This window comes from Stigmatopora nigra, chromosome 10 (assembly GCF_051989575.1).
Source record: "Stigmatopora nigra isolate UIUO_SnigA chromosome 10, RoL_Snig_1.1, whole genome shotgun sequence".
Classification (NCBI taxonomy): domain Eukaryota; kingdom Metazoa; phylum Chordata; class Actinopteri; order Syngnathiformes; family Syngnathidae; genus Stigmatopora; species Stigmatopora nigra.
The window spans coordinates 9128236-9151610 of NC_135517.1; the positions used below are offsets into that span (position 1 = coordinate 9128236).

Here is a 23375-nt window from a genome sequence, read left to right on the forward strand (position 1 = left end):
ATTATAGTCAAGACTTTGCAAGGAGTAGATGATCAAAGGATTATTTTCTCCTCAAAAAAACTAATGTGACTAGTGAGTAATTATTTCAACTGGGATTTGGGCGGGGTTGGGGTGAAGAAGCTAGAAATAAATAGAGGGGGGGGGGAAACTTTTCACTCACTGTAGCTGTTCTCTTAAATGTTGGAATTGTAATTGTCCAAAATATTAAGTATTAAATTAAATGGACCACATCGTGTAATTTCTATTAAGGTACAAAATATTGTTTTAAATGATATTTGATCTTAGATATCATTCAAAGTCACTTCTCTATACATACCAAATTGAATTTTGACCCACCAAACCTGACTATTCAAAACGGGTGTTAAATTTGATTTTCTTTTGTTTTAGATCTGTCCCAAAGCTTGGCTTTGGGTAAATTTGGCATACTTGAAAGATAGCCAATGATCCTTATTTAATGAGACTCCCGCCTACTCACACTCACGCGCACACACTTTTTTTTATATCTCCACTCGAGCCACAAGGGAATCACTTAGGAAGAGAGAAGCTATGAACCATGAAGAGCAATCCTGGACACAGACAAGACACCACCACAGACAGGCAGGGGAGGATGAAGAGAGTGACAGAGGGGAAGATAAAAGAGTGGATGGGAGGAAACGATGGGGGAGTGAATGCGAGACTCCAAGGGGAGAGAGAATGAGGAGAATCCTAATCATTGTCGTACATTGACTAATACACATACTCCTGCCTTTTGTTCTGTACTCTCTATTCAGTCCTTAGTCTTTATTGTTATAAGTCCTATCTTTTTTGTATTTTTTATGAATAACTTTTAATGCTTTTTGACTTATTTGGAAACTTGTCTAAACACATTCAGTCACAACTCCGTAATGTACTGTGTAACAAGTTTTTTTGCCCTAATGACCTTCTACATTAGTCACTTTGACAAATCAAAACAGTAAATAGTGTTAGCAGGTCCATTACATTTCAGTATGTCAGACTAAATTTGAAACAATCATTTGTGGTCCTTGTAGTATTCCTAAAACAACAAACGCAATACTTCTTGCAAAGTGCCATTACGACACCACAGGGCTTTGTCTTGTTAAGTTGATGTTTCTTTACACAAAGATTTTTTTCCATCATCCATATACCTTAATCTGTTCTCATTGCCATTACTCAGTAAATGTTCATGTCCAAGTGTGCTGAAACACTATAAATGACATGTCGGCAAGGGCAACGACAGTGTAAACGCGGTCCATTTACTTTCCGTTGTAACTGATGGAGCCTATTCAGCACCAACAAATCATAATGAGTCCCCCTGACAGCCTTTATGACCTTTTAGCCTGAAGCAAAAAAAGCCCATAGTGTTGGCTCTAGATGGATACATTTGTACAGTCACCACAAATAGATTTTTCTGAGAACATTTAAGAGACAGCAGAAAAAGAAAGGGGCCTCAATTGTGGGTTTAGAAATAAGAAAAAAATCAATGCCTACATTTTATTTTTTTTGATGGAGTGTTTGCTGATGTAAAAGCACAGGGAGTGTGACATTGAGCTGCATTTCTAAAGGTCCCTGATCACTCCTTTGTTCCTCCCGTGTCCCTCCCATCCTGTATTAGAGTGTGGCTTCCTCAGAGACAACGTGATATATGGCAGCTGCTTCACCGGAAATGGATTCTCAGGATCCGTTGGAATACATGGGAACACATTCGCCCTTTTTATGTATTTTCTATATTTCTTTTTTGATTCGTTTAGCTTTTGGAAAGCTTAGGATGTGAGGATATCTTGGTAAAACAGTATAAAAGTAATGAGCTCAAAACAAAAGGAATTATGGCTACTATTTAAATGTGTTCCTGTGTTATCAGGACATTAATGTTAGTAAATAGGTAAAAAGGAGGAATGAAGTCAGACATGGAAGTCTGAGTGTGAGAAAATCACACATTGAGATATAAAGGCAAAGTGCAGCTGTAAAGAGAAGCATCCACCCAATTGTTAAAGTGACAGCCTTCTGCCAGAAGAGCTTATTGCCTTGTTTCCGTCTGATGGACGGACTAACTTCACTCTTCTTCCTCTCATTTACCACTTAAATGTTCTTAATGACATTTACATTTCCTTTTGTATTCTTGAGGAATTTGACACTAAAAAAAAGGATTTCCTCCTTGAACAGACTGACCCTCTTTAAAAGAGTTTTGAATAGTAACCTTCCACACCACAATACTTAAGTATTAATAATAATACAAGTTGAGTTGAGTTTATATATTAAAATAGCTTCTTTTTCCACTTCAGTTGTGCATTGATTTGGTCACAATCAAATGCATCATAAACCCTCAGGAGACAATCATAAATAGTCGTGGCTCTTATATTGAATTATTCATCCAGAAGTTAGTAAATATTCATCTGATTTTATTGCTGCATCAAATGTTGTCATGGAGTAAATGTTATAGTCAGTTTAGCCACTTTTCCATTCAATGAGATGCACATGACAGTGAGTTGACTCATCTTTTACAGCACGGCATCGACTTTGGAATAAAATAGTATAAAGTATAGTGCATCCTTCTCTTTTATTTGTTTGGATAAATAGCTCTGAGGCAAAGTTTTTAGTGTTGCTGCTGGTTATTTGTATGCAGGTTGATTGTCTGTTGGCCGGGGCTAACTCATTATCCATTTCATTCCCCCAATTTGAGTCTTCCCTGCCCCCAGTGTTCATCCTTAAACACTGTCTACATTATTCATAGCGCAAAAATTGTATCATTGTCAATGAAATATGCATGAGTCCTTGTGCAATTGGCTTCCCCAAACACCGCCGTTGCCCCAAAGGAAGCAAGCACTTTGTGTTGTCTGATTGCATTAGAATCAAAGGATTTCTGTAATGGGCCGTGTGTCTTCTGTACCTGGTTTACACAAAGGCATTTTTTTAAAGAACATGGCTTTTTAGAGTGGATGAGCTAAACCAAGATGAAAGGGGGAACAGAAAAAAGGATGTTTTCCAAACGGTCAGTAGTGATGGAATAAAAAGACGAACAAACCAACCAAAACCAAAAAGGCGGCGAAGGCAGAACGTGCGTTGGTAAAAACCTCATCAAACAGAGGGAGAGTCTTTTTGGAGCTGTCAATTGAAGCAATAGCCACTGATTTATTGTGCCTACGTGTTTGCAGAGCAGTTCCCCGGAGAACCCGAATGTGTGTACGTGCATGCATGTGTGTTTGAGGACACACAAAAGCTTTGGCTGCTCTAAAACCAATCAGGGGACCACCTGCCAATTTTGGAAACACTTCATCAATGTTACAATTTGAATACACATTTAAAATGAGGAGATAAGGTCGCTTCTTCTTGGTTTGAAGAAGCGAGAGACTTCTTTTTAAATCATAACCTCAGCTTAGTGATGCTGCGGCCACTCAAAAGAAGCAAAATCACCCAATCCCAGAAGCAGGTGAGCACACTGTATCCACATGGCGGACATGCAATCCTTTTAAGTTAGGGGAAAAAATCTGTTTAAGAGTGTGTGGTGACTGGTGAGTTAATGAATAACAGTCTAAGGGATGCTTACATCCCTTAGATGCTGTTTTAGAATGTGGTGACTGTGTGCATAACTAACACACACACATGCTTGGACACACACGCACACGCACACACTCACACACACAATGGCCCCACACATAGATAATCCAAACAAGGCAACCAGGTCAAGGCATATCTATTTGTTTGTGTCTGAGGGCAAGATACCATTTGTCTATCTTTTTTTTTTCAAAGATGTGGTGCCGTTAATGCCCCACCTGAAAACCAGATGCAGATGCTCGTCTGCAAGTCCGGAAACGAGCGTATTTTTGATTGTGTGTGAATGCTGTCTTTCTTGATGTTCCACCTTGCAGACTTCTGGTTTTTGTTGCATCACTCTTGGCTGAAGCTTGACTTATGGTAGTTGGCCTAAACAGTCCTCTCATCACCTTTTGAGCAGTCAGAAATAGAAAAGCAGCCAGGATAATCAGCATTGACAACTCAAAGAAGAAGATGATTCTGGGCCTTTTTTAGCAGTTGTCAATGGAAATTACAAGTCTGTATTGTGAAATGGGCAGCAGGTTCCCATTATTTCACATATTTATGAATAAACTACACCACACATGGATTGTCTCGATCAGACCAATCAAAATTAGAGTTACCTTACTGCAAAGTTAGCCTGAGCTGAGGTTGGAGTCAAACCAATCAAATTTGGAATGATAAAAATCGTTAAGAATGGCATGTATTTCAAAAATTATGCTGACTTTTAAATTATGATGTTAAATCTTGTGCTGTTATGAGGTTATTTTGACAGTTATCTTCTTGAGAAAGCTCACGCTTGGCTGGTCACGGTCTGTGTGATTGATTGATAGCATCTCCTTTCTTAACTGGAACAGGGTGTTGAGTACAGGATATCCTCTTTGCGTGTAAAGAGCGAACGGACAATTTTAGTTCTCCTCTCTTCCTGGATGCTGCTAAGCTCCTCTTCACACGTCTGCATTTTCAACAGTGACAAATTGCCTAATTTATTTATTTTTCACATTAAGTTGACTGGTCAAAACGTAATGTATGAAGGCCTTTTGCGTAAATGCAGCGAGGTGAGGCATTTTTTTTATGTATTTCTTTTTATTTTACGCTCAACCAATGTTGGCCCTGGCAAAATTGGATGATTCTCACCATTTCACGCTCAATGGAGGATTCAGTGCTGCAGTTATATTTTACACAAAAACAGTACAATGCTGCAGTTATATTTTACACAAAAACAGTACAATGGTGCAGTTATATTTTACACAAAAACAGTACAGTGCTGCAGTTATATTTTTCACAAAAACAGTCGTGGAAAATGTATTGTGGGTAGTATTATATTATCTTAATATACACTAGAGCAAAGAATTGTGTGAGAATTTTAAGTCAACAATGCCAATGCTTCTTTATCAAGCCTTATCATGATGACTCTTATTCTATGTTAGGCCCCCGGAAAATAAATACCAATAAGAAAAACAGGTAAACATTGTCTTTTACGTGTGCTCTATTATAGAAATTAGTATTTTCTCATTTGTCTTTCCGAACTCAGTTGTGACCATTTGTCTAAAAAATTATGCTGTGTTTGGTGACTGTCATTTTTTTGAAGTAGTTTGGCGACTTTGGCAAAACATTAGATTGGGTTACAAGTGTAATGATTAATCTGTAAGCACTTGGCTGTGAATAGTCAGTCAGTGGTGCTGCTATAATTGTCGTCTCATGTAAGAAGGCTGGAACTTCACACCAATCTGCAGATGTAAATTCCTTTTCAATTTCAACGACGTCATTATTTGAAATTGTTGAGATAAAGAACGGTAACACTTAAACGTATTTGTATTTAAGATCTGCATGCCTTTGTGGTGAGGCTTGGATTGAATCTTCTTTAATGGTTTGCAGTCCCTCTCGACTTCCACAAATCTTCCAAAATGCTCAACTCTGGCTGCCAAATGCTTGTGAAAGCCGTGCTCTGACTAGGATGTGAGGCCCGTACTCGGACCACACCACTGCAATGAATGGTGCCAGAAATCTCAGCTTTGTACCTACCATGCAGGGATTTAACCCCCTTTCCACTTCTCTGTTTTTATTTAAATGACACATGACTGTCAGTAAGAGCTAAGTTGAGTTAGTTCTTTTGAAGCAAGGTTTATTTGAGATTAAGCACCTAGAGACTCATCACAAGGTCGATTGTGAATTGCCCTGCTTTAAGGTTTCTGCTACCCTCTGAATAATTCTACCGGGTTTTAGGAGTGCTATAGCAGATGTTTCCATAGACCGTTGACCCGGTGGCTCTGAAGGCAGGAGAGAAGACTGATTGACTGCTATTGAGGGAATACTACACAAAAACAATCCTTTTTTCCATCATCCAACATTTACTATAACTGTTGTATACTTCACCTCAAACAAACTATACGGAATATATCCGGAAATAATATAACCCTGCATAAGTCAATGTTTTGGGGAAAAAACACAGGCATTAATGTGGTGTGTCTAAATTTCAAAAATAACTAACATTGGATGATTATGGTTAAATCACTCTGGAGAGCCACAACCACATTTGCTGTGTTCTTGTCCACAACATTTACGATCAGTTTCTGTTTGACACACACTGTGATTATGGATGAAATCTGAACAATGTTTCTCATGAAATCATTTTTTTAGGAAAACTGTACAACAAGCCTGGTAGTGCTAGTCTTATTCTAGAGGGTCTTACTTACAGTATCTGTAATCAAATTTCAACTTGGTGCCAACAAGTTATTTTCAAGGCCATACAGGTGTTTTCCTGCGATAGCTGACTTACCATTTCTACCTATGAAACATAAACTTCCCAGCAAAATTAAGCCATTTTCAGGCTTCCTTATTGTCCTCAAATGACTGCCTCCTTTAAAAAAAAAGCTCCATTTTAGAATTCCAAGTTTGTCATTACAAGAACTATACTAACACGTGCAAGATTATTTAACCTTTCCAAACTGTAAATGATGCTTTACGTACTCTGTGCGTAATGAAACTTGCCAAAACATTTTATGGGGCTTTAAGGCAAACATGCTGACTACAGTTGGCAGCCTGGAGGGAGGGGTGCGGGGGGCATGTTGTGAGCTGTTTGCCCTCTCAGCAACCAGCCTGGTGGTCACCACTGATTGCATTCATCTGTCTAAAAGTCTTGTTGTTCCCTCACTTCCTTCTGGTCCCTTCGTGCTCTCACCCCTGCTGCGGGATTGCTCTTCTCCCCTTCACCTCGGCCCACGGCAATCGTTTCTTTCCACTCTCCTCTCTCTCACACTCGTTGTTCCGAGACACGAAAACAGACTTTTTCAATTAGGGAAAGCCGCTGAAAGTGTTTGCTTCAGGCTGCTGCACTGCCGCTGTGCTCTCTGCCCCCTCTTGTCCTCATTCCGTGCACAGTCGGGAAGGGGAGTGGGAAGTGGTGAGTAACTTTCAAACATTTGCCTTATTTTTTGTTTAGCTGCTGATTTGTGCTCAGTGGCTGCTGAATCTATGATTAGTGGGGAGTTGTCTTGGGTAGGGTGCCAAGACTTTTCCCCTGGGTGGTATAAATGGAACATGTTGGCACCTTAACCTTGGATTGTAAATTACCTTAGTGATTGATTTCATTTTTCTATGTCAGTGTTGACATCTTGAAAATATAGACACTAACTGGATTGTTGACTTTCTCAAGAACAGGTTATTTTTGGGATATAAACGTGGTTACTCCTAAGTTTCTCAGATATCTTGTGTGATTTTTCTAAAGGAATAGCATCAAACTGACAACTTTGAGTGCCATTTAAATCCTGTATTTTGGTTACTTGTGTAATGGCTTAGGAAGAGTGCTTTTAATGGAAGAAATCTGAAAAAAAAGGAGACGGCTCAAATAAACTTTGACAGATTTTCATAGTCTCCGAGCTGCATAGAATTCTTCAAGTGGAGGCAGGAAAGACAAGAGGAAAAGACAGTCACCTCAGCTGTTGTGATTCAAGTGGGCTTAGAGCTCCCCAAACTCAATGCACCTCACAGCTGTGACACATGCCACCACTCCTTTTTTTTTATATTAGTCGCCATCCAATCTATTCTTCCTGCTCTCCTTGCTAATTGGCAAGTTGCAATAGGAGCTGCTGCGTGGTTAAAGATCAGGGGTCACCAACTAAATTAACAAGAGGTCCAGTAACTTGATCAGCCAAGTGGCCCAGGGTCCGAAAATGGGTCAAGGAGGTGTCCAGACAATCATATATATAAAAGAACAAAAACTGTCAAATTTATAGAATAACTATTCAGGCATTATTTGCACAATTCTTTCAAAATTCTTGGCTAAACATTACTTAAGTACAGTATTCATTCGTGTCGTGCAAATATTGACATTTCACATCCGAAAGAAAAATGTGCACAGTTGATTCAGTGGATACAAATATCTCACCTCCTCTCAGAAAACAGAATCAGCTTGTGTACTCTTACTCAAACATTTTATTGCAATGAGTTGTGTTTCACCTTAAAAGTGCATCGCACAGCAACTAATGGACGTCAAAAAGCATACTGTACATTTTCTTACAATGATAAGGGAATCTGGATGACACTTTTCCAAGATGGTGTCCTATCATCTATTCGCATTCCACCAGTTGGCGTCCCCTGGTCTATATCAACACATGCTTGCCTGTCCACTTTTATGTTGTAACACATTTCCGGGCCAAAATAGGTGTGCTGCATTGTGTGAGTTGTGCCACAGATCATTTCAGATGTGTTAAGTTTAAGAGTATTGTACATGTGTGAGATGCAGTGCTGGCTCAGCAGTCTCTGTTGACTGGCTGTTTGTAAATGTCCATATTGCATTCCACACAGACATGTTGCCAGCTTTGTTGATGGCACCCCTGTGTGAGAGACTGGTAAAAGATTATCAAGAGCTAAGGAAAAAAATGAGTTTTGTATAGACCATGTGCTGCAGCATCCTGCTCTTCCTGCGCCCCATGACTCCTGCAGCTCTGCTGCACCTGGGCTGAAAGTTTACCCACAAAGACTACAATGAATGGCCTCCGCATTTACTGTTTAACATTACCTCAATGTGTTACGTGAATGCTGACAGTGTTTTTGAGAGCTGGAAAATGAAATCATATGTTAAATTACTTGACAAAAGGTTTTGTCGACAGTTATTGGAAGACCTACCATGTCATCTTATTAAAACTTCCTTGCAGACCTCAGTACAAAACTCCCTTTCTTGTATATCCCTCCAGGGAAAGAGACTAAATTCTGCTGAGCGTACTCAAGTAGGAAGAGGCTAAGTGTTTGAAGCCAGACTGAGAGGGGGATAAAAAGTGGAGCGATAGATACTGACAATGCATGCAAGTGGATCTTTATGTTGCTCCTTAGGCTGAGAGTGTGGCAATTGATTTGGTAAGTGAGTAGTCTTCTTAAAGCACCCACCCCCAATACCAATTCCTTCCCGGCAGCTGACGAACACTGACAAGTTGTCCATAAACTTTGACCTGCATTGATCTGTATTGACCTTAATTCAAAAGATGTCTCATCGTGTGAATGTCCAAAAAGGGATACATTTATGCTGCCAATGACATGGATGTCTTAATTCATTCAGACGGGACACACTTTTTATTGAACCAATTGGTGGCCCCTCCCTGCTGCAGTCATTCTGTCCCTCTGTCTGTATTGACGTCTAAAAGGAATTTCTGACTTAACTTCATTTGACGAGGGAAAATCTTCAGACATGGCAGATCGACATAAAGCGAAACTAAAGTTCAATTAATAGGAGCGATCCTATTAATTGAAATTTAGATCCAAACTTTAAAAAACAAACGATAATGCATTAATCATATATGCTTAGTGGGGAAAAATTAGAATAACTGTCTTTTATACATAGATCACGTGGGTTTAAGCACATTGATAGACTTTCAATTTCATAGTTTTATCAGTTGCGGTTTGTCACATGTCCACCCCAACCACACACCCACACGCACAGCTACTATACAACACAAACATTGACCTTCAGAGACTACCCGAGGCAAAAAGTGCCTCCAGTGAAAGTCCTTTACCACTCAAATGTTGCTAAGTTTGGCCAGTGATAAGACTGAGCACAGGGAGATGTCTGCACTCAGGCCCTGTCTGTCAAACATGAGATGCTGCTTCCCCCTCTTCACAAGAGAGCGATGGGAGTGATTAGAGAGGAGGAGTGAGAGAAGGGAAGATGGAGAGGCAGGAAGGCAGATATGGAGTGGTTTGGGAATAAGAGGATTGAGGCCACTGAATTGGGAGAAAGCAAAAGGGTCAGAGAGAAAAAATGCATTATGCTGCATTCCATGAAAACCTGACAGATATTCATTATTCACTTTTTCTCATTTTGACTAATCTGGCACACATGTGAAGGTCATGTCTTTTGTACAAGAATCTTGTCTAAAAAAATCTTTTACATGTGCTAGATGGGACTATCCTATTATGGAAGCAATAATTTTATTCCCTTTTACAACCTAAACCAAAGATGTAGTTCTCCAAGGAATAAAAAACATGAAATTAATAAAATATACTTACTGGCAAAGTTAAAATTGTGCAAAAATGGCACTTTGGTAAAGATGTTTGGTAAGCAAGCCTGTTTTTTTAAAAGGCAAAGTCAGCGATTATAAATGTCTGCATGGTTCATACTATATGTCTTAATAAGGTGGTGCTAGAAGCTTCAGTACCTTCTTGTACTAAATTTTGCCTTTTGCTTTTCCGCTGACAAGGGAGGGAATTAGCCTTGGGCCAGTCTGTATATTCAACAGCATCACCCCTGAGTCATTTTAGTTCTTGATAAAGCATCGCCTATACACACAGAATAGGACAGAAATATGTTCAAACTTGCTTTTGGCCTTTCACTTTCCACTACGTATATGTTTTTTTTTCTCCCTCCGACGTAGAATCTTCCAGTAATCAAATACAGCCCAGATGTTGTTTTCACATACTATCTGCTTTCACCATCATTTGACTTTGTTGTGAAAGTGGCCCGAATTGCATTCATGTGGCTGCGAGTGCCTCTGGTCCACTACCATTTATAACACAGGAGAAGATGGATTGGAAATTCATGGGCTGTGGAGCGGCCAGAATTCTCTTGTGAAGGTTAATCAGAAAATGTGCAGCTGAGCCTTTGCATTAGTGCAAAAGCTCATTTGATTTGCTTCCTCGCCTCTTATGTTTTCCCTCATGATTGATCAGTCACTTCTGTGGAAAAGTTTAGAGGGTGTAAACGTTTTCTGGCTTATTGTTTTGACCCATCTGCTGCATATGCCACTCTACATAGTAGCTATTTTTAGTTTCACTGTGAATGGAGGAAGTTACAGGACCCACAAAAGTCATTAGTGCCTTGATTGTGGGTAATTATGAAGTGAAAAAATAGCTTTTTTCTTTTAATAAATGATGGTCCTTATGTTTCTGGAAATTTTTGTGGGCTTTTGTCATCAATTTGACCAGCAATTTGGGGGTTTCATTGAATGTTTCAAATTAAATTTACATTACAAACCTTTTTTCCCCTTTGAAATATCTGTCTTTTTTGTCAAGTGGTGACATTACAGAAAAGACAGGTTTTGGAGTCATAATTTCAGCTGGGAATCTTGCTTTGTGAGCTATCTGCTTTTTCACCCTCAAATATGTTGCTGGATCTCTTTTGTAACATGAAAGAAATTAGACTGTTTTTACCTCCATTTTACCCTTGTTTATAATGCCAAGTTTCCATAAGTACAGCGCAATGGGCGTTCACTGTAATACGCTACAGCTTTTTGGGGCTATAAAAGCTTTAATTAGGCTGAATGCCAGCTGAAAGAAACCACAGGAAGGACTCCCCACTCATGCAGTCCACATACACACAACCAGACACACAAACCAGCGCAAATTAAAAAGGTAGAGAAAAGTAGTGGAACTTGTTCTGTGACGTGATTGAAATTGAAGTGATTGCTCAAATCATTTAGGTATGCAAATTACACATTTTTAGACCTTGGAAAAAGGAGAAAACATTGAAAGGCAAAATAAAATGAGGCTACTGAGCTTTCAGTTGCTTTGCATCGTGATATTCACAAACGTTGCAGCATTTTTACATGTCTCTGGATCAGCCAAAAGAAAATGTTAAAACTAAGGCCAAAGCTCTGGCTCATTCGTAGGAGGAAGGATAGAGGGAATCATAATTCATTTTAAATTTTATACATTTAGGATGGGAGGGAGTCATCTAGAATGAATTATGTTTTTTTTCTTTAACATGAACTTCAAAATAATGATATTAATCAAACAACAAAGGTAAGATATGTGATTGGAGGGAGATAGTAGTGCAGCGAAAGCGTTAGAGATGCTGAGTGAAGAGTCTAAAGAGGAAGTCCCTACATTTTGTGTGCCAAACTGTCCCGCAGGTGATGAATGAGCCAATAATGAATCTGCCTCTGGCTGAATAAGCGCAAACTTAACACAGCCAGAGGACATGCTCAATCATGCCAACGAAACTCAGACACTGAGAGTCTTGGTGTTGATATTTACTTGAATTTCTCAATATTTTTGCACAGGAATGACCCAAACTCCCACCAATGTTAAACCATTATTCATCCCTTGCAAATCCGCTGTGGTTGTCCACCCAAATATTCATGTTTCGTAAGTAATGTCAGATGATAGATTCTTCCCTCGCTGAAAACAGTACGTTCTGCGCTTTTCACCGCTGTCACCAGTAGACTTGATTGTCCGCCTAACACTTTGTAACAATACATCCTCAGTCTGGATAGAATACTATTGTTCAGTGGAAAGAGGGTCTTTTGTGCTGTAAGCATCCAGTCATAGCACATCTACAAGCTCAGTACTTAACTCTGAGCACATCAGCAAACACATTCAACACCTCCACATCGGCCACAACACCCAAACAATGTCAATTAACTCTTTCAGGGAGCAAAAGTAGTTCATTTTCTCGTTAGATTTTGTGATGAAGCTCTGAAAACCATTAGAGCTAAGCTTCAGGAATAATTGTAAATCATTGCAAAGGCTATATACATAATATATTCCAGTAATATTGCTTAATGTTGTGGCTGCATGTTTTTTTTCTGTCTTTTGTGAAAATAATAATTTATTAAATGTTTTTGGTATATAAACTAACTTGCATGTCCAAATAAGGGATTGTTGTTTGAAATGTTGGCATTCATCTATTTAATTTCAGTGACTCAGCCAAGGTGCTTTTAACTGTTTTGGTGGGTTGACATGGCTCAGTACCTTTAGCAAGACTTTTGTGTTGATTTTTCATTTACTCTGTCTGTTTGTGAGTGGCTGGACCGTGACCTGCAAATCGGCAGTCTTCTAAGCAACTTATGACTCATTCTTTAAAGTGTAGACATCTGGATGGTCGAGAAATTCACGAGTGGTGTGGAGGCCAAACCGCAAAGACGCAACTCTTATGAAAAATCCAAACACTATTGTTAGTGATGGTTCAATGCAGGAACATCTGTGTAAAATCACAAACAATTTAGAGCGCCTTGTGTCTTACATGCATCTCGATACCACTACTAGCTGGAAAAATGTTCAAAATTCAACTGTTAGGAAAACATAGGGTATTTTCCTTTTAAAATTATAGTTACTTTAGCAGTAGTTTCTCTTTGTATTTTCACATTAACTGTCCTTAATGTGGAAGCGGAACATGTGATGACTCAATACTGAACACAGCATTATTTATTACCAGCAACATCCTAAAAAAAAAAAGAAAAGTGTTGCGTCCTCATAAGTGTCACTAATTGGTGTGAATGTGTCAGCTAAGGTTCTGTGGAAGCCACCAGTATCAGTCCCCTATGATAACAACAGTTTACACTATAATTTTACATAATTTAACCTCATCCTGTCTCCGCTTTCCCCACAAGTAGCATCACCACTTATAGCACAAGAAATCCACATCAACAAACAATGGCATACATTTGTTTTCCCCAGATGACTGTGGAGTCTCAATTGAGTCCTTGCAGTGGTTTAGTTGAAATTGCTTGGCCTCTCTTCATGCATAATTGTGATCTTGCAAACATGGAGTTTTAGCTTATGGATAATTAACAAAATTGAAGTATTGGTCATGGTCTGAAAAACATAAGCACACCAGTTATTCTTCTCAAGTGTACAGCTTCAGATCTTCTGGGAAGGGGTGTGTCTCAGCAAAGCTTAAAGGCCAAAACAAGTTCACAACTGACATGCATAACTGTCCAAATTTAAATGAAAGCCTGGTGGTGTCTACTATGCTTCTTGATAAAAGACCACTAAAAGCATGAGCACAGGATATTAAACTGATTGGCCTGTTCAGCATTGTGGAATTTGAATGAGTGCTTATAAGAAGTGAATTTTGCAAACAGCATATAGCACAAGATTCAATTACCTTGAGACACAAAAGATTCCTCTCATTTACAGTAAAGGGAAAACCAGATAATGTTTCAGGTTGTAACACAACAGCTCACAACACAATGGAGGAACTCTCATTCACCACCAAAGCCCTGCCAACATGTTAAAATTGCAGTAAGGCAGAAGTTTAAAAACATTGAATTGCATTGCATGAACCATAATATAACTTCCCTAACGACCACTACAATGAACAAATATTCTCATTCTTTAAAAATCCTTTCAGATGTATTACTCATCAAAAGAGAGACGACAGCAACAGCAAAATAAAGGGCCATTAAGCTTTGAAATCTGAGGAAAATGAAGTCAGTTTTGGTTTGTTTTTCCATGGAATGCTGTTAAACCACAATAAGGCCTGCACTGCTTTTCTTCTGTGACAAACCCACACACCCAAGCAATTTGGGGGTTAATTTAAGGAGTCCAGTGCAACAGGATAGACATGCTGAATTGAGGAGTCGTTTACCAAAAAGCTCTCAGGCAAGCCCTAAAGCAAGGCACTGACAGTGCTTGTGTGTGTGTATGCATGAGAACTAAATCGTAAAAAAAAGTGTGCATGTCCTATTTGGAAGTGTATTGTACTTCACCCACGGTGGTGTTTTTATTGCATATACATCATGTCTAATGATTTTTGGCAAGTTCTTCTGCTGATGGAGCCGCTTCATATATAAAAGAAAACTGCCAATTTCTGCACTTTCTTTATGAGAAACAAGAAGGCTGAACGCTGATAAGAATGCAGCTTTATGATTTAGCGAAACAATGCTCAACAGTTTACCCCTTGTTAATTATCACTTGCTTAATGGCTGCTCTACTGCTTTAAGCACAATACACATTACAACATATGTTTGTGTACCGTATTTTCCACAGATTTCGGCTCAAGTAAAAGACTTGAATTTTCTCTTTTACTATTACTATTTTTACAGCTCTATCTAGTGGGTGTACAGCACACCTCCCTAGCACTACTACCATACCACCACCACTCCTAATACGACTGCATTTTATAATCCAGTGTGCCTTATAGTGCGGAAAATACGTTAATTGCAGATAGGCATCCTACAATGTACATTTGGGTGGAAGAATTTCAATTTCTAGAATAGACATGTGAATAGGTGCAATACATGGTCATACATTGTTGGTAGGAATTTGCCTGCCATGTTCATTTTTTGTGAGTGTGTGTAGTATGCACTTTAGTGTCACACTTCTGGCGAAGATTGGTTTTGTTCCAAACAAACTGTCTTCCCAGCAAGGCAGCCTACAAGCTGTCCTTTGACTTCTCTATTTTTACAAACTGTGCTTTTCCATGCCATGTATCCGCCTCCTCCAGGTTTTTTAACATTTTTCAGTCTTTATATAATTTACCCACCAACGGTTAGGGGATTAGTATGTTTTGACCATTTTTGATCCATGTTTCCTGCTGCCATAACTGTGCAAAAAGAAACATACAAGAAGCTGCATAGATGCACATGTATGAGGTTCCTGACTGTGTTGGATTTGTGAAGTCTCTGAACGAAAGGTATCAGAGGGGGGTGTTTAACATCTGCTCTGATCAAATACAAAAGAATCTAAAGAGGAAAACATGGAGCGGAAATGACTGTCTGAAGGAGCAAATTAGTGAGACAAGATGCTTGTATCTGTTGAACATCCTCAAGTCCTTCGTCATCATTATGACTACCTCTATCCTTGAGAAGCAAGATGTGAATAGTTGATATCATCCATATTAAACAGTGATGATTCTGGTGACTATCAGCAGAGTCACATGATGCAAAGCTTTCACATTCGGCATCTGTTTAGATTAGTTAATAAGAATTCCCAGCCTTACCAATCGGAGGCATCCGTTTTGAAGGCTTCTTAATTATGAATAGTGCTGCTTCTGTTGTTTTGGAGGACAGACATGACTCTGTGTGTGGCTGTGCATGCACTTTTGGCTGTCAATCTCTGTGCACATAGCCCAGTGTGTGTGTATTTAACCCCAGTGGAGCATGTAACATTAATGAGAGGGCCTAAGACGGGGCTTATCACCAGCTTTCCAGTCCTGGTCAGGCGGTAATTAGCTCATAAATGCTTAGACCCTGTTGACTTGGGGCAAAGAAGGCCGTCACATACACATACGACTTCGTAGTTGAAATTGCTTTGTACATTCATTACTAAATGCATTATAGTTGACCAATTGGAGAAAAAAAAGTTCCTTTTGAAAAATATATTGCTGCCGCTAAGATGTTCTTCAAGTATATAATGTAAATGTAGTACTTAGTCAACTGAACATTATTTTCACCTGGATATTATGAATAAGAATACTAAAATGTACTTTTAAATCTCTTCCAAGAGTTAAATTTTTTTTTTTTTTTAGTATGAATTAATGCATTTTTGCAACAGCTACTTATTGAATTGATGGTGTCCAAACAAATCTAAACAATTGTTATAAAGCATAGTTCTGTGTGTATATGTAGGTTAATTGATACCTCCTGTCTAAAAAATCCCTGGTTTTCACACCTTCACTCAGTGTTCGGAAAGATAAAAAAAACCCACTAAAGATAAGATAAGCCCTCGGAAGGTTCTTATCTTCACACTCCCACTGTCCAATCCGGAAATATTGTCTTTTCTCTAGTCAACATTCTTATTTTCTCACTTTAGTCATTGTTTTAATTGTTTTTTTGCCTCACCACGAACATATATACTAGCGCCACTGCTGCTGACATTGAAGTGTAAAAAAGGCCACTGGTGTGAACCCCAACCCCCACCACAAAGTCAAAAAGCCTCCAGTGTTTGCACTGAGTCAATGTTAGTGAGAGAGAAAGTTTGGTTTTCTCCTCCTGTCCTGACCACCACCTCTGTCCACGTCCCCATCTGTTCCTTTATTCGTCCATCATTTCATCCAAGCTGGTGGCTGTTGTGTAAAAGACCTCAATCGTAAAAAAAAAAACTGTGTGCGGGTGTGTGATATAGGTAATGAGGAAAGGGTGTTGCATGCTCTCTGAGGCTGGACAATGACCTCTAACTTGTTACTTTTTCATTACACTGTCCCTCTATCTTTATGCACGCACTCACTCACTCTAAACATCCCATTAGCACAAACTTGCTTCCTGGATGCCGCCTGTGTGTTTTTCACTGCGTGTGGTTGTCTCTGTGCATCATGGGAGATTGTTTGGGAGGCTCCTTAAAATAGTGCTCCATCTGATGTAATCACAGCAAACCGCACCCCCGGGCAGCGATACATGTGGCTGAGGACCCCCACCCACAAGCATGCATACGTCATGATGGGAAACAGATTTGGGCTATTAATTAATTGAGTTTAATACAGTTCAGAGCTCATGCAAGCACACACAAACACACTTTTGTCCTTCGCAAGACACGGAAAATATGTGCTCTTCTTCGTACTTAAAGCCATTCTACAACTTATTGTGTAAAAAGAAAAGAAAAAAACCCTCATATTGTGCAATGGGTGCTTGTGTCATCTCAACCCTTACTCAGCTCGTTTTTTGTTTTTTATTTTTTAATTCCCTTCACTGCATGTGTGCCTACTTAAGTTCACTTGGGTACAAATGAGTGCTCTACTAGTTTAACAGCACTGTCCCTTTTTCACTTTTACACTTTAGTACTTAAGTGAACATATCGTTAATATGATATTAATGCTTTGCGTGCTGGTAACGTAATACGTTGTCTGTTCAAAAGAGCAGAGCATGTTATTTATTACATTACATAATTTCATGTGTAAAAGTTAGGCACAAATGTGTATGAACTCTGAAAATTGTGTAATGTTTATTTGACTGTGAAGGTAAGGTGTTTCCGCACATACATGGGTATTGCCCCCATACATTGGTCGTGACATTAAAACTAAAAGTGAGTCCAGGCAGACATGTGGCAGTCTAATCCGACAGATCTAACAAGTGGCTGCTTCGCCGGTAGCTGCACTACCACCCGCATGGTTAACACTCTGCCCAGAAAACCATTTGGCAAAAAAATCAAAAGAGTCACGAGTTGGGTGCTGTGTTGTACTTGAGATCAGGCTTGTATGGTGTTTAAGTGAGTACTTTTTACCACTTTGGTAGCTGTGTTGATTAGATTCTTGTTTCACTTAATTTAAATTTTTCTCCCATCTAAAATCTATAATCAAAGCCATGTTTTTATCATTAATGGACATTGATGGTGGGGTTATCATACAGAAACATTTTTTGAAAATAAGGATAAGTTTTATTTGATGCTTTTTCAAATAAAACATACCCTTGATTCCTAACGCTTGTTTTTCCCAATGCATTATATTTGTTGGATCATGTTTAAATGTTTTTTTCAAGATATTTAGATTTATCCTTACACTTACATGATCTGTTCAAGTGGGAATAAGGGGCATTTTTACCAAAGGTGGGCAGCGGCCTATTCGGATGGTAATATTTAAATGCTGGAAGCTTTAATTTAACCCAGTTTAATTCCCCTAGTTAACATTACTTTTAAAGAGTTAAAGGTCTAACTGCTAAGTTATCCCGGATTCTTCAAGTTGACGATCAGTGTGCAGTCGACACAGGATCTCTAAAGTTTACCCACCCTCCCGACCAAGAAAGTGACAAATTTCACTCCTGTGCTCTAAAAAAGCCAATTACTGCTTGGGGTTGAAGCAGCATAATGCAGCCAACTCATGGGATAGCTGCTTTGACCTTGTTGGCCTGCTTCTCAAAGTCTACACTATGTTTCTCAAACTATAAGACACCTATTCTATCATTGTCAGTTGTTGTTTTTTGTCTTCTTGCTTATGATAGTGGCGCAACAACAGACCAGAAAATGGTTAGTTAGAATCAACTCCCATCAACAGATTACAGATTCGAACTTGACTTTGACAAAAAAATATGTAATACATTGCACATGGCTGTTAAATATATCCCAGATGTGAAAGATTCAAAAATTGTGGTCAATACTGTCTAGTACACCCTGAAATGTTTGCTGTGTCATCAAAAACATACTATCTATTACAGTTCTTCCATATCTCTCTTTAGAGATTTAAAAAAAAGCAGTTAACAAAATTTATGTTTATTTGGGACTTAGTGTCCCAAGCCATACTGATCCATCTGCGGCATCAATCAAATATCTAAGGTTAAGTTACATTTTATTGGGATCAGCTGTTTTTTTTTTATATGAAATCAATATGCACCTTAATGTGACATTTAGATGGACAATACAGTATGCAAAAAATGAATAATTTAAAAGGACTTATTATCATTTTAACACTGGCTTGCGTTAGATGAATGAGCTTGAAATTAATGCGCTCACACCCACTCGGTTCTTTTTCCTGTCTTATTGCTCTTTCTCTCAAAAGCCATGCTGATTTTCACACCCCCTTTTTTATGTTTCCTCTCTTGCAGACACTATCAGGCATTGATGTTACTTTTATGATCTGTTTTCATCTACTCAAGTCCCCAAACCCTTCCCCCCTCTCTGGTGGGTTGAGTGAAAGCAACGGAAATCTGATTGTCACTCAACCATCAGTCCTACTTCTGGCACAGTCTTGTCATGCACATACACACTCACACAGGCCGCACTGTCGAGAGTTTACTTTAGTCACTGGTGTGCTGTCCCAGACACGAGAGAGGAGACAGAACAAGCACCACACATACTCGGGCAGCAGTGTGATGAGATTAGCCATGGCGGGTATCAGCAGTGCTGTTTCACAGATTAGTGCGTCAGTCTGTGTTATGTTACCCATAGTTGACGGGTTTCCAAAAACGGTAGCTTAGAAAAAAGGGACTGGCATAACTTTACATTTGCTTGAATTTGCTCATTAAGCCTACACATATTATGCCTTGGCACATACACACGAATACACATCATTGTTTCTTTGCACTGTTTCTGGCTGTATCTATCGGGCTAAAAATAAATGTGTTTTTAAGTATGGCCCGGCCGCTGCATAGTGTAGTTTGAAAGGCAGGCTGAATTAAAATAACCTGTGCCATGTTTGAAATGTCATTGATAAAATATGCTTGTCATGTCAAGAGACTGCGCATTTTCAACTAGCATGAGTCAACATATCATTCCCTTAACCCAAACTACATTACTGCTCTTTCATTTTTGAGGGGAAAACATTGTCACAAGCTTGGCCTTATGACAAGTGAAGGTTTAAAACCCGGGAAGGAAGTCTGTGGCGTAATCTTGGGCATATCAACATTCCTCAACAGTCTTATCTCGTTTTCTGAACTGCCACAAGGGTTACGGGGGGTGCTGGAGCCTATCCCAACTGACTTCGGGCCAGAGGCAGGGGACACCCTGAATTGGTGGCCAGCCAATCGCAGGCCACAAGGATACAAACAACCCTTTCAGGTTGATGTATACTGAAAATGTTATTATTACTATTTTCGACTTGAGTTAATGAACTTGCAGAGTTGCATTTTTACAAGTAATGAGCAGTGTTTTTTCTGCATATGTATGTCTTGGCATGTGTGTAAACAGTACATTCTGGTTCTTATCTTCTGTGCATATGGGTGTGTTTATATGCTCAGTATGTGGTCATCCACATGTCTAAATACATGGCAGGCTTTTTCTATTCCTCTTTCTCTGCCCATAATCTCCATCTGTAAACGGTGGCTTCTATGATGCTCCAGTCTTCATGTCTTTAAACCGTGCCGTAAATATTTTAGCTGATCTCACACTGACCTCACTGTTTCCACACTATGTGTGTGGTGGGTATTTGTGCGTCTGTGTGTGGCTGACCTCACAGCCGGTTTGCATTGCCAATGTTCATCAACACAGACTAAAGTGCCATATGTTCTTGGACTTGACTTTAGATCAGCCTTATTGTTTGCATGTATGAGTGTGACATCATGTGAGGGTCAAAAGAAGGGCGTTATTGTGTCGGGAGAGCCGCAAGGGTTGGAAGAAGTCTGTTTTTTAGTGCTATGGCCCTGACTGGCCTACACAGAGGCCTGTTTGTGACTGGGAGAACTAGAGAGCGCCAGGAGCCCGTGGGGCAAATGAATACCCTGTGAAATGTGTGAAGGAAACTACAGGGTGAGACACTGGGTTTTGTGTGGACCCTCTCTCTCTCTCTCTCTCTCTCTCTCGTGTACGCACTCCAATACACATTCTCTCTTTCTCTTTTTCGGACACACTTTCCCTTTCATACACATTTGCACATGGAGGTTCACAGTTCAAATATACAGCAGCCCAAGCAGCCAGTGGAGTCTGTAAACAGCATTGGACTGAAGTGATTTACTATTTCTCGTCTGCCGTCTCTTTCAGTGCCTCCGAAAGCGCCATGCCTTAAAAAGGGAACTTAGAGCACTGATTGGTAGAGATGGATTGTAGCATAAGAAGCCACCCATTTCAGGAGTGATTGGGTGAAGGACTTTTAGCTATAAATGTAAAAGAAACAGACCTCAACTTGTTGAATTTTGCTACAAATAGCACCGTTTTTTTTAATCAAAATGATCAGAGTTGTGCATTGAAAGCCATTGTTAATGTCAGAAAAGTGTTGTATTTGTCATTCAGGGTAGTAGACTTTGAATGAAAGGCCACGTTTAAAAAATCCAAGCTTTGCAGCTGCTAAATTTGTTGCTGATTTCACCCCGAAGTGATTAATCCAATCAGTTTTGGTGTTAAACCTCTGTCATCTGGCAATTTTGTTTATCCAAACAGTGTGAGCGGAAACAAGCCGATTTCTCGCTTTCTGTGAACATCAATGGAGCAGACACAGTCTCCGCCTCATGGGGTCTTCAGGGACCCGTGGAGGTTATAGATTGAAAGAGAAATTGTGATTTGCTCACTGTGACAAATTTGAGGCATGGCTCGATAAAGATGGCAAACCTGGAGCTTTATTGACTGACCACTAGAGCTTTTGCCTACGTCCTGAAAACCTGATCAATATTCATCAGTGGTCGCCTTTTAGATATGTGAATCCAAAAACTCCTCTCAGTGTGAAATCCTAATCCTAAATTGGATATTGTTTTTTCACATAATTATTTTGTTGAGATTCACATCTACTTTATTTAGTCTGTTCTTTGATTCTATCCGAGATAATGTCTTTCCTTTAGAGTACCAACTCATTGACTTCCTTTCTCGAGAACTCTGCTGCATATAAACATAGTCAGCCCACGAGAAGGTTATTTATTTTAGCCAGAGAATCACGATGAAGCCTGGCGGTGCACCCAACATCCAAGCAAACCTAACCTACACTAAATATAAATTAAAGAAATAAATACAAATTTAGAACATGTCCATTGCATGCTTATTTGTGATTCTGTACAAGTCTAGTCCAAGCTTCCTAATTGATTTATAATAATACAAGCTTCTTGCCAGAATAATAATCTGATAAGGAGCCATTTAGAAAACTCAAATCTTGACAGCAAATAATTAACTTTCCACTGACCTGAAAACATGCACATGCCAAGTTTGCAGGATACATTATTTTTAAAACATGTCCTTTCAAATAGAAAGGAAGTTTCTGCACATTACTTATCAACACCAATGAGCGATTGAAAAAGCATTGTTGTTTTTAAACGATAACAGTCTCTAAACCATATGGTTTTATGGCAACTGTAATCAGACAATGTGGAAAGAAAGAAAATGTTGACAACTGGAATTCAACACCAGTTGAAATATTTGCACATGAAACTCGCCAAAAGCCAATCAGAGTGAAGATTCAAATATTAGAGTTTGAATCCGGTTGATTGCACAGGCAAGCATAAAGAAACAAATGTTATGTTACATCCCAAATTCTCTTAGGAACCTTATAAAAATGACACAAAATCAATCAGAGGTAGAACATCAAATAAAAGTTGAAGTAGTTTCTCATAATTTAGATGGAATAGACTCTTATTTCATCTAAAATTCAAATTTGGTGCAGCGGATGGAATTTGTGAATCATGGATTATTCACGCCTACGCCTGTAGTGAAGACAAGGTGAGGATATGGAATGTCTGAAGAGGCTGACTGAGTGAACTGAGTCACAAAGTGTTGATAAGTGTGGGAGCTCAGCATGCCAGTGATCATTTATTATTTCAGAGACAAGTAGCTTTATGAAGGAAAAGAGTGGATACATCTTTCAATGACCAGAAGGAACGGTTTTTAGTATTTTTTTCAAACATATTTGAACTATCTTATGTTTTACACTTAAGCCTGATCAACCTTTTTCTAAATTGTGCATTGATTCTGTCCAATTAATGGGAACAGTCACCATAGGATGTTGGTGTTCTGATGGATATACTGAGGTGGAGGCCCAAGGGATTTTTATTTTCCATACATGTTCTTCCCACTAAAAGGTCTAGAAATGGATCAAGTCCCCGTGTGTAAATATGCCACAAGGTCACCTCCGTATCCTGGCTCCCAATGTTAGAAACTATACTGTACAGATGACTTTTTTCCCTCACTTCCCCTTTTCCCTTGAATTGTGTGTGACTTAATGACTTGTGCAGGCCTCGGCACCAAGTTTCTGGTTTGAATTTTAACCAACCCCATGAACCGCTCTTATTTCCTTGTTATTTCCCTCTCTTTTGATGAATAGCGTTTCACCCTTTCGGCCATGTAGAATTAATCCA

At 39.2% G+C, this 23375-nt stretch overlaps 1 protein-coding gene across 3 annotated transcripts in view; it reads left to right on the forward strand.

Moving 5' to 3' along the window:
• prickle2b (prickle homolog 2b) overlaps positions 1–23375 on the forward strand; it is a 58557-nt gene that overhangs the window by 15330 nt on the left and 19852 nt on the right. Inside the window, exon 1 of one of the 3 annotated variants that reach the window (XM_077725872.1) lies at positions 6733–6931. The exons of the other annotated variants lie outside the window; for them this stretch is intronic. The gene's annotated coding sequence lies outside the window, so the exon portion shown is untranslated. Of the gene's footprint in view, positions 1–6732; positions 6932–23375 lie in introns of those variants that run through there. 3 annotated transcript variants of the gene reach the window in all.